General features: G+C 40.2%; 1 long non-coding RNA gene across 4 annotated transcripts in view; it reads right to left on the reverse strand.

The window, feature by feature from the left end:
- Positions 1-415: 415 nt before the first annotated feature.
- LOC149447490 (uncharacterized) overlaps positions 416-15,303 on the reverse strand; it is a 114,938-nt gene continuing 100,050 nt past the window's right edge. For all 4 annotated transcript variants that reach the window (XR_016305872.1, XR_016305870.1, XR_016305871.1 and 1 more), the window contains 2 exons: positions 14,561-14,692; positions 416-4,214 (listed from right to left, as the gene is read on the reverse strand). This is a non-coding gene — a long non-coding RNA (uncharacterized LOC149447490). The remainder of the gene's footprint in view (positions 4,215-14,560; positions 14,693-15,303) is intronic.

Below are 15,303 nucleotides of genomic sequence, written 5' to 3' on the forward strand. Positions count from 1 at the left end.
CCCTTATTGTTAATTAGATCCTAATAGAAATTGGCCAGAGGCAGGATAGTTTTGCATCAGAGACAACAGAGACAACCACCACCAGTCAAAGTGGGTTTGCTGCTGTTTGATGAAAAGCATGCTAAAAATACCTGAAAAACCCTTTCTTTCAACCTGAAATATCAGATTGGGGTGATAGTGCTGTATATAAGCCAAGCTAATTCCACAGCCAAATATGCATTGCCAGTGTACGCTTGTGCTCAGAGTGTCTGTGAAAATCACGCTGTTCTTTATTGTACAACTATATACAAATTAAGGGCATCCCTCAAACATGTTGCTAATGGTCTTGTATATTTTCAATGTTACCTTCGAAGCTCAATGAAATTACCCTCTTCCTGCTGTACTATATATACAGGTGAAACTCGAATAATTAGAATATCGTGAAAAAGTTCATTTATTTCAGTAATGCAACTTAAAAGGTGAAACTGATATATGAGATAGACTCATTACATGCAAAGCAAGATAGTTCAAACCGTGATTTGTCATAATTGTGATGATTATGGCTTACAGCTCATGAAAACCCCAAATCCACAATCTCAGAAACTTAGAATATTACATGCAATCAATAAAACAAGTATTGTACATAGAACAATATCGGACCTCTGAAAAGTAGAAGCATGCATATGTACTCAGTACTTGGTTTGGGCCCCTTTTGCAGTAATTACTGCCTCAATGCGGCGTGGCATGGAAGCTATCAGCCTGTGGCACTGCTGAAGTGTTATGGAAGACCAGGATGCTTCAATAGCAGCCTTCAGCTCTTCTGCATTGTTCGGTCTCATGTCTCTCATCTTTCTCTTGGCAATGCCCCATAGGTTCTCTATGGGGTTCAGGTCAGGCGAGTTTGCTGGCCAATCAAGCACAGTAATCCCACGGTCATTGAACCAGGTTTTGGTGCTTTTGGCATATATATATATATATATTTTATTTATTTTTTTCTTGGACTAGTATATTTTCCCATGGTAGCACCAAGCTTCCCCTGTCTTCTATTGACAGTAGTTTGCCTATTACCAATAAAAAGGCCAGAATTTAACAACAAATTTCACCAACTGTTGACTTCAATAAGAGCTATCTCTAAGTTCATGTTTGGCAAACTTTGAACAAGATTTGGCAAACCCTTGGCTTATCAAACCTAGTAATAAATGGTTAGACTTTGTCAAGTTTTTTTGCTGTCTGCGTCCCTTCTGGGGTGTTTAACTTCCACAGGCTCCCTCCACATTGCTAGACCAATTCCCACAGCCTCTTCTCCTCTATGTTCCAGTGGTTGCAGGTCTTCTAAAGTCATCAAGCACCATGCGGTGCCCATGGCCCTGATCTAGACGTGAGGACGTCAAGGCACAGTTACTGCCTGAGCGTGGGGGAGTGCCAGCTGTATGGAAGCAGGGATCAGGTAACTAAAAGTGCATTTCTGGTCCCCTAGATGTAAACAAGCATTCAACCCTTGCTATACGGGGATAGAGGTTTTGTTTTCCCTGGAGATAGGCACTAAGTTTTCTAGCTCTAAACCAAGGATAAACATAATAACATTTTCAATTTGATTTGACATTTTATTCCAACAAGGTCAAAGAAAGAAAAAGGCTATGAAGGAAAGGCCCATGTGTGGTGTAGATAAACCTTCTCAGGGGTGTTCAGGGCTTAGTGCTAGGATGTATCTGACACCTACATGAAGATATAGGAAATACACTGGTGAGGAAGCTACTACAATTATCGAAAAATTATTTATTTGTAACACAACATGCATGTTTGAGATTCTTGATAAGGAGCATACTTGTGTCTCCATTTTAAAGAAACTTTGGTTAGTGAATCAGTGGTTTGTGTTTATCCATGTTTTCACAGGGTATAAACGTTTTAGAGGCAAAGTTATAAAATATGTGGAAATGTGGCAAAGAAAAGGCTCATTTTAGTTATGGCTTGGGTTACCACACTAATATGGAACCTAAGTAGATAATCTCCAGTACCTCCATTAAGACGTGTGATTGATAGACAGAAAGCAGCCATTGTAGAGTTTTTCTGGTAACAACTGAATAAATATGTGGTCATTACATAGCCCACCTTCCCTATACTCTTCCAAATTAATGGAGTTCATTGCAAATAGGTGTGTGTGTATTAACTGTGTGGGAGGAAATAGAGTATAGACTGAAAATGTACTTATATAGTTATTTGCCTAAAAGAGGCGTACTCAGTGTACATGATCCTATAAGACTTTTTCATCCAGTAATGGTTCAGTAATGGTTCAGTACATCTAAAACATATTTTTAATTTTTTGTTTTGTAAAAACAGGGCACACATGGGTTAAATTAACCCCAGCTTCTTATACTGTATCTCCCTCGAGGAAAGATGGAATTGGAAATGCAGTACAGATGCAACTGAAAATGCTGGTCCTAGCTACCCTGAGATGAAATTCGGTGACAAACACTATCCTCATTTTCAAAGCACTTTCCAAACACATTTGAAATTGTAGATTCCAAAATGACCATGTATGCAGTTTTCAAGGAGTATTCAGTTTCAGCTCTGGATTTCCTATGTGCTCTACATTATTAAAACAGCATTGTCTTTGAGGGACAGGGAAGTCATGATTTCTGGTGTGGAACTATAAAAATCCAGGAATGATTTCCCCCACCAGCATCCATCTACAATAAAAAAGTAAAAAGTTTGAGTAAAATTGTCCTCTAAAGTGGACCTATGCTCAAAAGTTTACACAAAGCTTACAATTTTGCTGGGATAGATATCCACTTCGGCTGCAGCATTGTACCCGTACGTCGCTGGAGTTTGAGCCATTATACCAGGATGATGCCTGCAGCTGCATTTAGAGGTGATGGTCAGCTCTCTTGTAATAGCAATCAGAGCCGCTCACTCGACTGCTATTACAAGCAGTGGGAGGGGATGTCCCCCCCTCCTGCCACAGTCCTTGGCTGTAATGGGATCTCCTGTTCCACAGGGGGTCCTAATCGACAAGACCAGATTGGCTCTGTTGGGCTTTATGATATAGTGACAATGACCTTACATAACGTCCAGTGTGCTTGGAAATAAACTGCGCTATTTTTAAAAAAGAAGAGCATTCAATCACACCTATCGTGGTGTGATTAAATGCTTTTAAAGGCAGAGGAGGGATTTGGGATCTTACTGACCCCAGATCCCTCCATAAAGAATACCTGTCACATGCCTATTGCTGTCACAAGTGATGTTTACATTCCTTGTGACAGCAATAAAAGTGATAAAAAAATTAAAGTGAAAGTGTAAAAAAAAAAATGCCCCCGTCCCCCTGTGCTTGCGCGCAAAGGTGAATGCAGGCATCAGCCGCACACACACACAAACAGCCATCGTCCCACACGTGAGGTATTGTCACGAATGTCAGATCAGTAATTCTAGCACCAGACCTTCTCTATAAATCTAAAGTGGTAAACTGTAAAGCATCAACTTGTCGGCGTTGCAAGGGCGAGCGCTATTTTAAAGCATGACGTTTGGTATTTATTTACTCGGTGTAACATCATGTTTTCTATTTTAAGAAAAATTGTGTTATGTATTGTGTATTTCTTCCCCAAAAATTGGGTTTGAAAAACCACTCCCCAATTACCGTGTGACATAACAAAATTGCAAAACCCACCAATTTATTCTCTAGGGTCTCAGCTTTTACAAAGAAAAGAAGAAGTCCTGAAGTGTCAACATTTACTGGAGAAAAAGGTATTCAGTTTAGTTTTGGCCATGTTTGGAAGCCTTTGCACTTGGTCACATGACATGCACTCTATTATTCTTTTATGTAGTATTTATCCATCTCAGCAAGACTATTAATACAGCTTCATGTTAAACTTTGTGCATCGGCCTCTTTTTATTATCAAATGAATGAAACACTGATTATCATGAGTTAAAAACATGTAAGTAAATGCTGTGTGATATTAATGTAAATTGTAACATAGGATATACATGAGTCACATTCTATGTTTATAACAGTCTTATATAACATTATTGTGGTCCTAATAATATAACATAGACAACAAAGATGGCAAGTAATGTCAGGATGGTGATGTGAGGCGCTTGAACCGCAAAGCCCCCATTACAGTTGTCTGAGTTGCAGCATGTAGCATTGTAGGTGAACAATTTCATGACTCCTGTTAGTTGGGCGGTCCTGTTGCAGTCTGATGTTGTTACACATCCAGTTGTGGTAAAAATACTTTCGGATCCTGTTCAAAAAAATTAATAGCTTTGTTAAATATCAATATTCTTTGGAAATGAGAATACAGAGAAAGTCCAGGATAACTGTCAGAATTAAAGTCCATATAAAGGTCTTTGTTGCAGAAGTAGTCCAGGTACTGAGCAGGTTCTCTGAGAGCAGAAGCAAACTCTGGTGTAGTACCAAAAGAGAAAAAAGAAAGCGCCTCTAAGTGCAGCAAAGACTGTGGTAATTACAATAAAGGAGACAGTTTTGTATTACACATGTGACTGGCCCTAATTTTTAACCATCAACAAATCAGTCTTGCTGCACTTAGAGGCACTTTCCTTTTTCTCTTTCAACATCAATATTCTTGAAACTGAAGTCTATTATTGTCTGCAAGAGACACTTTTACATATGGGAAATAGAGAACTGAGCAATGGCATGCAATTCTGTGAAGGGGGTTTCTATTAGCTGCACTAATTTACCTGACAGTTGTGTGGTCATGCAACACCGTACACAAATGAAATTTATATAATTTTTCACACAAATAGAGCTTTCTTTTGGTGGTATTTGATCACCACCTGTTTTTTTATTTTATGTGATATAAATGAAAAAAGACCCAGAATTTTGAGAAAAAAAACTATTTTACACATTTTTTACCTTTTGCTAAAAAACATATCCAATAAAAAATAATTTACAAAATGTCTTCATAAATTTAGGCCAACATGTATTCTGCTATATGTATTCTGCAACATGTCTTTGGTGAAAAAAATCCCAATAAGTCTACATTAATTGGTGTGTGTGAAAGTTATAGCGTCTACAAATTAGGGTATAGCTACCGGAATTTTTTTTATACTAGTAATGCTGGTGATTAGCGACTTATAGCAGGACTTTGATAGTACGGCGGGCATTCTGACACTGGCTAACTGACATCACCAGTGACACTAATACAGTGATTGGTGCTAAAAAATGCGCTGAAACTGTATTAATGACACTGGGCAGGAAGGGGTAACATCTGGTGCAATCAAAGGGTTAACTGTGTGCCTAACCTATGTGTAATGTGTGCAATATATGCTGTTTTACTAAGCGATGTGACTGGAAATCCCCGCTGTCAGTAGAGAGATTTGTGTTGTTTACCAACACAGATCTCTCTCCTGTGAATCATTGGCCGGGACCTGCTGATCTGCATCTAAAAGAACCAGTGACAGCGCGAGTAGACATGCACATGTGTGCCCCTTACTCAGAAAAGCCAAATCACCTATATATATGTGATTCTGCACAGCCAGCCTGCACTGTAGCAGTAAAGCTACAGTGCATGGTCAGCAAGTGGTCAATGTCCATAGCCTGGGCACAGGTGCACTTTAACCCCCTGCCGCCCACATGACATCATATGACGTCCTTGGGTTTGAGTGGAGATATCTGAATGATGCCTGCAGCTACCACTGGATTGCTTTTAAGGGTGGGGGGATGCCGCCCAACGGCACATCTCCATGTTCTCCCATGCGTTCAGGAGTGGGAGAACCGATCCACTGGGTTACCATAGAGCTGGCCATGGACTGGGCATCTCTATGATTCTGGAAGTCTAAAAGCAACATCATGATGTCACTTCCGGCTCTGGCAAATGTAATCACTGAAATTTTTTTGCTGGAAAGCCTGAGATGATTTTTTTTTAATCTCATGCTTTCCAGCATAGAGGAGCGTAACATCATCTTTTATATTTTACAAAAAAATTGGGTTATTTATTGTGGGGTTTTTTTTCATTAAAAATCATTAAAGTGTATTTTTTCCAAAAAAATTGTGTTTGAAAAATTGCTGCACAAATACTGTCTGTGTGACATAAAAAATTGAAGCAATGCCATTTTATTCTCAAGGCTCTCTGCTAAAAAATATATATAATGTTTGGGAGTTCTGAATAATTTTCAAACAAAAAAAATTTATATTTTACATGTAGGAGAGAAATGCCAGAATTGGCTTTGGTGGGAAGCAGTTAAGGTTCTTTTCACATCTCAGAGGTGCAGCTTAGAGGCATGCAGGATTTTTGTGCGTTCCTGTTCAGTGTGTTTAGAGTAGCCCATTAATTTAAATGGTTGCCTTATGCTGAGAAAAGGTGCCTGAGCTTGGGTTCACACTGATGCAGTGCGGAATTCACAGTATTTTCAGTGCAAATTCCGCACCGCATCAGAATTGCATCCCGTTCATGCGAACTGCTGCGGGTGTGTATTTTAAGTTAACAACACCCCCAAAATTGGTCCGCAAAAACACGGTGTGATGTGCAGATTGCATGGGTGTGAATACTCATGAGATCCGATTCTAGTGCGCACCAAAAAAAGGGTCCTGCAACTTTTTGGTGCAGATGTGGTGTGATTGGAGCCATACAAGATGTATGGCTCCAATCACACTGCACACAAATCACATGTGATTTGCACAGGATTGCGTTGTGGTTCATGTGCGAATCACATGTGATATACCGCACCGCATATACGTGAACCCAGGCTGACACATTTTAAAAATCTCACTGTGCAAAAATGCATGATACTGTGATAAGAGTTAATTGCGTCCTCACAAGTCTACAAAAGGGCAACCTGGGAAAGTGTGCTATTTTGTGTGTATTCCTGCAACACACAGGTGTGAATAAAACCATAAAATGATTCATAGAATATCTGTAAACTATGTTAAAAGGTCACATTTGCTATAAAAAAATACATAAATAAATCATAAATTAGGATATTTTGGATTGATCTATCTATAATCTATTTATACTACTAAAAATGCATATCAATAAAGTATATTCTATTATAGTCTTTTATACTAGAGCCTATGCAAAAAGTTTCATGACACTTTCATAAACAACAGCATGCACTGGATAAAGCACTAAAAACATAATAAATATTTTTCTTCCTACTATTAGTGATCCTAAAAATAAAAATAGCATGAAGGTATAATGTTATATTGTTGTAATAAAATGTTAAGTTATAACTACAAAATTAATAAACATATAATATAAAGTTATAAATAAGAGAAATCATGAAATAAGAATGAAATTAAGCCACTAGATGGCATCAAAACTCGCAAATAAGTACTCTACCAGAATAGCAAACAAATCCAAAGCAAATACACTGCTCAAAAAATTAAAGGAATACTTTTTAACCATTTACCCCCCCTTCCTGACCAGAGTATTTTTTGCAATATGACGCTGCAATACTTTAACTGACAATTGCACAGTCATGCAACGCTGCACCCAAATTAAATTTACATCTTTTTACCCACAAATAGAGCTTTCTATCAGTGGTATTTGATCACCTGTGTCACCTATAAAAAAAAAAAAGACCGACAATTGTGAAAAAAAAAAAACAATATTATTGACTTTTTGCTATTAAACATGTCCAGTAAAAAAATTTAAAAAATCAAATTTCGTCATAAATTTAGGCCAAAATGTATTCTGCTACATCTTTGTTAAAAAAAATCCAATATGTGTAAATTAATTGGTTTACGTGAAATTTATAGTGTTTACAAATGGTGGTATAGATACCGGAATTTAAAAAAAAAAAGTTTCTACTAGTAATGATGGCAACCAGCGACTTATAGCGAGACTGCAGAACTGCGGCGGGCATTCTGACACTGGGGAGAACTGACTTGGTGTCACTGACATCCCCAGTGACACCAATACATTGATCAAAGCACTGACACTGTACTAATGGCACTGGGCAGGAAGTGGTTAACATCTAGGGTGATCAAAGGGTTAACTGTGTGCTGTGTGTGTGTTTTACTAAGTGTGCTGTGTGTTGTGTTTCACTGTAAGCACACTGCAGTGTGCAGGAGCTGACAGGGGAGAGATTTGTATTGTTTATACACAGGTCTCTCCCCTGTCGAAGATACTCGGTGATCAATCACCGGTCGGGACCTGGTGAATGACAGCTGAGGCCACAAATGGTGGCACTGGTAAGGCGCGCACACGCCCCCTACCTGGAGATGCAAAATCACATATATATATGTGACTTTGAGCACCCATGCCGCCCTGTAGCAGTATTTCTGCTATAGGGGGGTGCGGAAGCAGTTAATCAGAGTATATCATTAAGTCAATTAAACTCCTGGGATATTGATCTGGTCAGTTCAGTAGCAGAGGGGGTTGTTAAATCGGTTTCAGCTGCTTTGGTGTTAATGAAATTAACACGTGCACTAGATGGGCAACAATGACATGACCCTCAAAATAGGAATGGTTTTACAGGTGGAGGCCACTGACATTTTTTTCCTTTCTCATCTTTTCTGACTGATTTTCAATAATTTTGCATTTGGGCTAGGGTCAGTGTCACTACTGGTAGCATGAGGTGATACTTGGACCCTACAGAGGTTACACAAGCAGTCTAACTTCTCCAGGATGGCACATCAATACATGCCATTGCCAGAAGGTTTGATGTGTTTCCCAGCTTAGTCTCAAGAGTATGGAGGAGATTTCAGGAGACAGGCAGTTACTCTGGGAGAGCTGGACAGGGCCATAGAAGCTCCTTAACCCATCAGCAGGACCGGTATCTGCTCCTCTGTGCAAGGAGGAACAGGATGAGCACTGCTAGAGCTCTAAAAAATGACCTCCAGCAGGCCACTGGTGTGAATGTCTCTGACCAAACAATCAGAAACAGACATCCTGAGAAAGGCCTGAGGGCCCAACGTCCTTGTCCTCTAGTGGGCCCTGTGGTGACTGCCCGGCACCATAGAGCTCAATTGGCATTTTCCATTGAACACCAGACTTGGCAGGTTTGCCACTGGTGCCCTGTGCTTTTCACAGATGAGAGCAGGTTCACCCTGAGCACGTGGCAGAAGTGAAAGGGTCTGGAGAAGCTGTGGAAATCATTATGCTACCTGTAACATTGTTCAGCATGACTGTTTTGGTGGTGGATAAGTGATGGTTTGGGGAGGCATATCCATGGAGAGACGCACAGACCTCTATAGGCTAAACAATGGCACCCTGACTGCCATTAGGTATCGGGATGAAATCCTTGGACCGATTGTCAGACCCTACGCTGGTGCAGCAGATCCTGGGTTCCTTTTGGTGCATGGCAATGCCTGGCCTCATGTGGTGAGAGTATGCAGGCAGTTCCTGGAGGATGAAGGAATTGATACCATTAAATCGCCCCCACGCTCACCTCAAATAAATCCAACAGAACACCTCTGGGATATCATGTTTCAGTCCATCCGACACCACCAGGTTGCACCTCAGACTGTCCAGAAGCTCAGTGATGCCCTGGTCCAGATCTGGGAGAAAATACCCCAGGACACCGTCTGTTTTCTCATTAGGAGCATGCCCCCAATGTTTTCAGGCATACACACAAGCACTTGGGGGCCATACAAACTACTGAGTACCATTTTGAGTTGCTACAAATAAATTTCAGCAAAATGGACTAGCCTTCTGTATCATTTTTTCACTTTGGTTTTCTGGGTGTCTTTGAATTCAGTCCTCTGTAGGTTGATAATTTTCATTTCCATCAAGTGATGAGGCATCCTTACATTCCTCACACATTACCCATTCCATATCAGTATAGATATCCAGCATGCTATTTTTCCCCATTGAGATCTGATGTGTTTTCAAAGTGTTCCTTTAATTTTTTTTGAGCAGTATATGTTTTATTTAATCAAAGTAGCCATGGGGAAGAAAGAAGGAATTTCAGATCTGAATTCAGTGGAGCACAAATGAAACGGGAAATAACATCACCAGAAGTGACTTTGCGGGACACTAGTGAGTGTGGCTATGCATTTCAAGGCATTTCTACTTCTTTATCAAGCCAAGAGGATGCCACAGGGGTAATCCCTATTTATACTGTGGTCAGGCATGGGATTACAAAGCCCAGGAGTGTGAAAATTAATGTAAAACAAGTACAAACCATGACAGTGTCAAAACATATTGCAAATAATAAGTAGAAAATACGATGTGAGCAAATAATAAATGAAAAAATACTACAATATACAAACCAAAATTATTGGGGGGGGGGGGGTCAAATTAAAACCCTATGTATAATATTAATAAGTAGAGTATGCAATAATCTATTTAAAGCAAAGCCAAAAATATAGGACATAAATGGTAAATTCAAAATTTATCGAAACTATGTATTACCATTGATTTAAATAGTTTGTAAATGGAATGTAATAGTTAGTTGGAAGCACAAGAGGGCACTGATGTATACAGCCAATAGTGTCAATAAGTACAACACAATGCATAAAAAGCTGTTATGCTCAAATTGGAAATATATGAGAGGGAACAGGAAGCACACTGGACTAAAACAGGGATGTGAAAGGATGAAAAATAAAAGAAAATGAAATAACTAAAAAAAGACAATGCGTAAGGAGTCATAGTAATACATAATAAATCATAATCAGAGGTAAGGATTCCACTGAAGCTACTGAATGGCAATCCTAGTGATGCTAAGTACAGGAGGACACTTTTGGAGACACAAGCAGGGGCGGACTGACCATTTGGAAACTCGGGCACTGCCCGAGGGCCCGGGGTCAGTAGGGGGCCCCATGAGATGCCTCTGGTACCTTTTTCATAGGCTTTTTTGAGTTTGGGCAAGGACACAGGGGCCCCATGATCCCCTATTGCCCCGGGGCCCCATGATTTGTCAGTCCGCCCCTGGACACAAGTATGTTAAATGTTAAGTGTTAATCTTGATTTCTTCATTGAGGGAATTCGGTCAAAAAGTACAGTATGTCTTCCTTCTGCAGAGCCTCTTAAAGTGTTCTCCGATGGAGAATGTTGGTGGAATGGACTCAAAGGCCCACACACGTAGACCCTCAGGGTCCTTATGGTCTTTCCAAAGTATAGAAGGCCACAAGGACATGCGAGGCAGTAGATGATGTACTAGGATGAACAGTTTAGGAAAATGGTACATACCGATCAAGTTACCAAATAGGTTACCAGGTTGTATGATGGGTTTGGGGGTGTACAAGATCTTGCTACGTGCAATTTTTACCTTTGAGGTTAGTGGTCCTTTTATAGGATAATTATGGCTTGCCTGGGTTTGAAGGTCTTGCTATGGGGTCCTGTAATAGGATAAACCAATGTTTTGAGAAAATTCTCTCCATCTGTATGTACTGCTGATGGCACTGAGTGACAAATCTGATGGGTTGATCGCTTTCTTTTTAAGGCCTCTCAGTGTTTGACCTTGTGAGATAATGCCTGTAGGCATCTTCTATAAACTTGGAGGTATGGCCCTTATCACAAAATTTGGATTTTGGAACCTTACTTTTCAACTTGAGATCTTTTGGTGCGAACAATTGTGGTTGAGGCGACAATATTAGCTTTTGGGGTTGTTATTTACCCATTTTGGGTGATGGCAACTTGTACAATGAAGATACAAGTTGCCTGCTGTTGGCTTGAAATGATTTTTGGTACCGATGTCACGCCTTTTGTGTTGAGGAAGTATAACAATGTCATGCCTTCCTGTTTAAACATATGTTCCAACCTCCCTACTTCTATCATTTGCCTACAGTTCACAAAAACAAAGCACAACTCCCAGGCTGATATACTGTATTTTGAATTTACCATTTATGTTTTTTGGATTTGGTTTAATGGCACCCCCTGGTTTTATATAGATTATTACATACTCCAATTAGTATTATACATGATGTTTTGTATCATTCCCTCTCCATCGTTTTGGTTTGTATATATTTTTTTATTTTTCAATTCTTATTTGCTCACACTGTGTTTTCCACTTTTTATTAGCAATATGTTTTGACACTCATGGTTTGTACTTATTTTACATTCATTTTCGCATTGCTGGGCCTTGTAGTTCCATGCCTGGCCACAGTATAAATACAGCTCACCCTTGTGCCATTTTCCTGGCTTGATAAAGAGGTGGAAATGCCTTGAAACACATATCCAGGCCTTCTAATGTCCTGTAATGTCACTTCCGGTTACATAATTTCCAGTTTCATCTGCATTCTACCGAACGTAGTGTGTAGCTTCCTCCCTTGTGGCTGCCGGGTCTCCTGGGATACCACAACACTACCTAACAGTGGAGGTGTTTTAGCTCTCAGATGTGACCTGAGTGAGTTGCCTGTTATCTTGTGCCATTTCACTTCCTTTACTACTGCACTTAGATTGGCGCACTCTTGCTGTCTTCTCAGTTACTACAGGTGTCTCTCCACTCAACACCAGTGTTTCTACTGTGACTGCCTTTGATGCCCTGCCTGGAAGAAACTCCCTCCTGACATTGATGATAAGTATTTTATATTCATCTCCATGTGAGTTGCCAAATTTTGTTTGTGAGAAATTGTAAGCTACCCACTACAATTAGTCTGCGCACTCTGTTGTGCTTGCTTGCCATCAGCTATGTAGTGTAAGGGTCTGCCTGGTTGATACTAACAGAATGGAATGTTTGGATTTGTCATTCTATTACAGGTAAGTATTTATACTTTTTCCAATCCCCAAAAACAAAACAAGCATTTAACCCATGCAGTGCAGGAAGTGTGGGTGCCTACTCCATTCCAGAAAAATAAATAGTACTTCAGTACTTAGCATTACAGTGACATTAGCTGCTTCCAAATTTTTATTCTGGAAAAAAGGGCTCTTTTAAAATGTCTTCTGTTGAGTTCCAAAGGAAGCATAGCCTGTATCAACTGGTGAATAGCTCAACTGTACAGAGTCCAGCTGAAATGTATTTTAGCCTGTCATAAAAGTCGTGTTTAAGGACCTGTGTATTCAGGGACGAATGCCCACAGGGGCTGGATACTGCACCTATTCCTCCTGGGTGCATTAAATGCCAGGTGGCATGCACAGCAGCCAACCCCATGTGCAAGGGGCCTGACTGTGAGTGTGAATTGGTATGATGCTGGGTGAGCACATGGACCAAGAAGGGTATTTGAACTTCTTTGCTTATGATGGCTGGCATTGTGACTTCTTGCCTCCCTTGTGAGATTGCCATTGGTCTGCCTTACTCACCCAGAACACCTGATATTGCCTTTATATCCTGCCTTTGTTGCCAAATCTCTGCTTCCCTAATCTCTTGCCTGCTTCTTACCTCATCCTCTGCCTGGACTTTAACCACTAGCCTACAGGGCACTTATACCCCCTTCCTGCCCAGGCCAATTTCCAGCTTTCAGCGCTGTCACACTTTGAATGACAATTGCGCGGTCATGCAACACTGTACCCATATGACATTTTTATCATTTTTTTTAGACAGATAGAGCTTTCTTTTGGTGGTATTTAATCACCTCTGGGATTTTTATTTTTTCTTAAACAAACCAAAAACCACTGAAAATTTTGAAAAAAAAAATGTTTTTTCTTAGTTTTTGTTATACAATTTAGTAAATAAGTGATTTTTCTCCTTCACTGATGTGCGCTAATGAGGCTGCAGTGATGGGCACTGATAGTCTGCACTGATGGACACTGATAGGTGGCACTGATGGGCACTGATGAGGAGGCACTGGTAGGTTGCACTGATGGGTATTGACAGGCATCACTGATGGGCACTGAAAGGCAGCACTGATACATGACACTGATATATGGTACTGTTAGGCGGCACTAACTAGCACTGTTAGGCGGCACTGACTGGCACTGATAGGCGACACTGACTGGCACTGATAGGTGGCACTGATTGGTATTGATAGGTGGTACTGACTGGCACTGATGGGTGACATTGAAAGGCAGCTCAGATGGGCACTGATATGTGGCATTGATGTGCACTAGTATACACTGATATGTGGCATTAATGTGGTACTGATGGGCACTGGCACATGGCACTGATGGGCACTGGCACTGATGAGCACTGACAGGTGACACTTCTGGGGCCACACTGATCATCAGAGCACACTGATCATCAGTGCCCTGATGATCAGTGTACATGTCCCCTCCGCGGAAAGCCGATTACCAGCTCTCCTCTCGAGCTGTCAGCGTGACATAAAGCGGAACATTCCCTATAGAGTGAAGTTCCGACTTAACTACATGTGACAGTCTGCTGTCACTGGTTCGGGGGGGGGAGGGGGGTGCTCTGGTGAAGACCAAGGTGCTACTTGAACTCCGCACCTTGGGTGGGCCCACGTCGCCCACCAGGGTTATCATCTGTAACATATTCTTTGTACTATAACTTTACTTAGACCTGGAAATTGAAACTCCAGATGGGAAGTTAACAAAACTTGATTCAGTGATGGCAAAACTGCTTTATAATTGCATGATCCAACAGGCAAAGAATTATGGAACCAATTGTGCGTGGCTTTAAAATGATGCCCTTTAATACAGAACCTCTTACCAGGTACTCATTTTGTAAACATTCAGCGGCTACATCGGCATGGTCTACCCAGAATATGTTTACAACAAAAATAGGTAGTAATTGGAAGTACAGTTCTTGAAAATATTATTAATGCAATCTGAGGTCAGAATAATTTTACCAATTGAATATCTGACGCTCCCACATGAGCTGTCGGCTTCACACTGCGTAGTATAGGCGGAAGTGCAGAAGCATTGAGAGTATATCTTAATTCTGCAGTTATTACAGGTTCTGATAGTCGTCTGAGTGTGGCCTGAAAAACAAACAAACCAAAAAATGACTGCATCCTTATGGGCATACATAAAAAGATATTATACTGCATCCCGAAAATACAATTTCTTAGTTAATATTGCAACAATAGCCAGAATAAATAATTTTGATGGGATTTTACACATTTATACTTGTAGCTGTTCAATATTTTCACTATTGTATGCAATATGATTTTTTATAACAATTCCAGCTAGCAGTCACCTATATTTCAAGGAAATGTAAAAAATAATTTATATGTAAATAGTTTTAAAATGAAAAGCAAACTTATCATGTTGCAGCTTACCAATTCTTAGATATGATGCCTGCATTTGTTTTATTGTTTAGGCTTTCCTTCTTTTACTTGCACCTGGTGATCTAACTAGTAAGTCTGTTATTTTTCAATAGAACGAGCTGCCCTGCAGATGTAGCAGTTAGAGGGCTGAGACAAACCATTTACCACTGACAGGGGTGCTTATAATGATCAACTTTTATTGATTTAAAACTTTATCCCAGAACGAACAAAAGTAATTGCTTATAAAGTGTAAGGCTTGGTTCACATCTATGAGTGTGCTGTTGATGCATTTTTTGCGGCAATGTTTTTGATGTGTTTTCATG

Source organism: Staurois parvus, unplaced genomic scaffold (genome assembly GCF_062004578.1).
Source record: "Staurois parvus isolate SC_StPar_1 unplaced genomic scaffold, SC_StPar_1.0 ptg000684l, whole genome shotgun sequence".
In the NCBI taxonomy this organism is placed as follows: Eukaryota; Metazoa; Chordata; class Amphibia; order Anura; family Ranidae; genus Staurois; species Staurois parvus.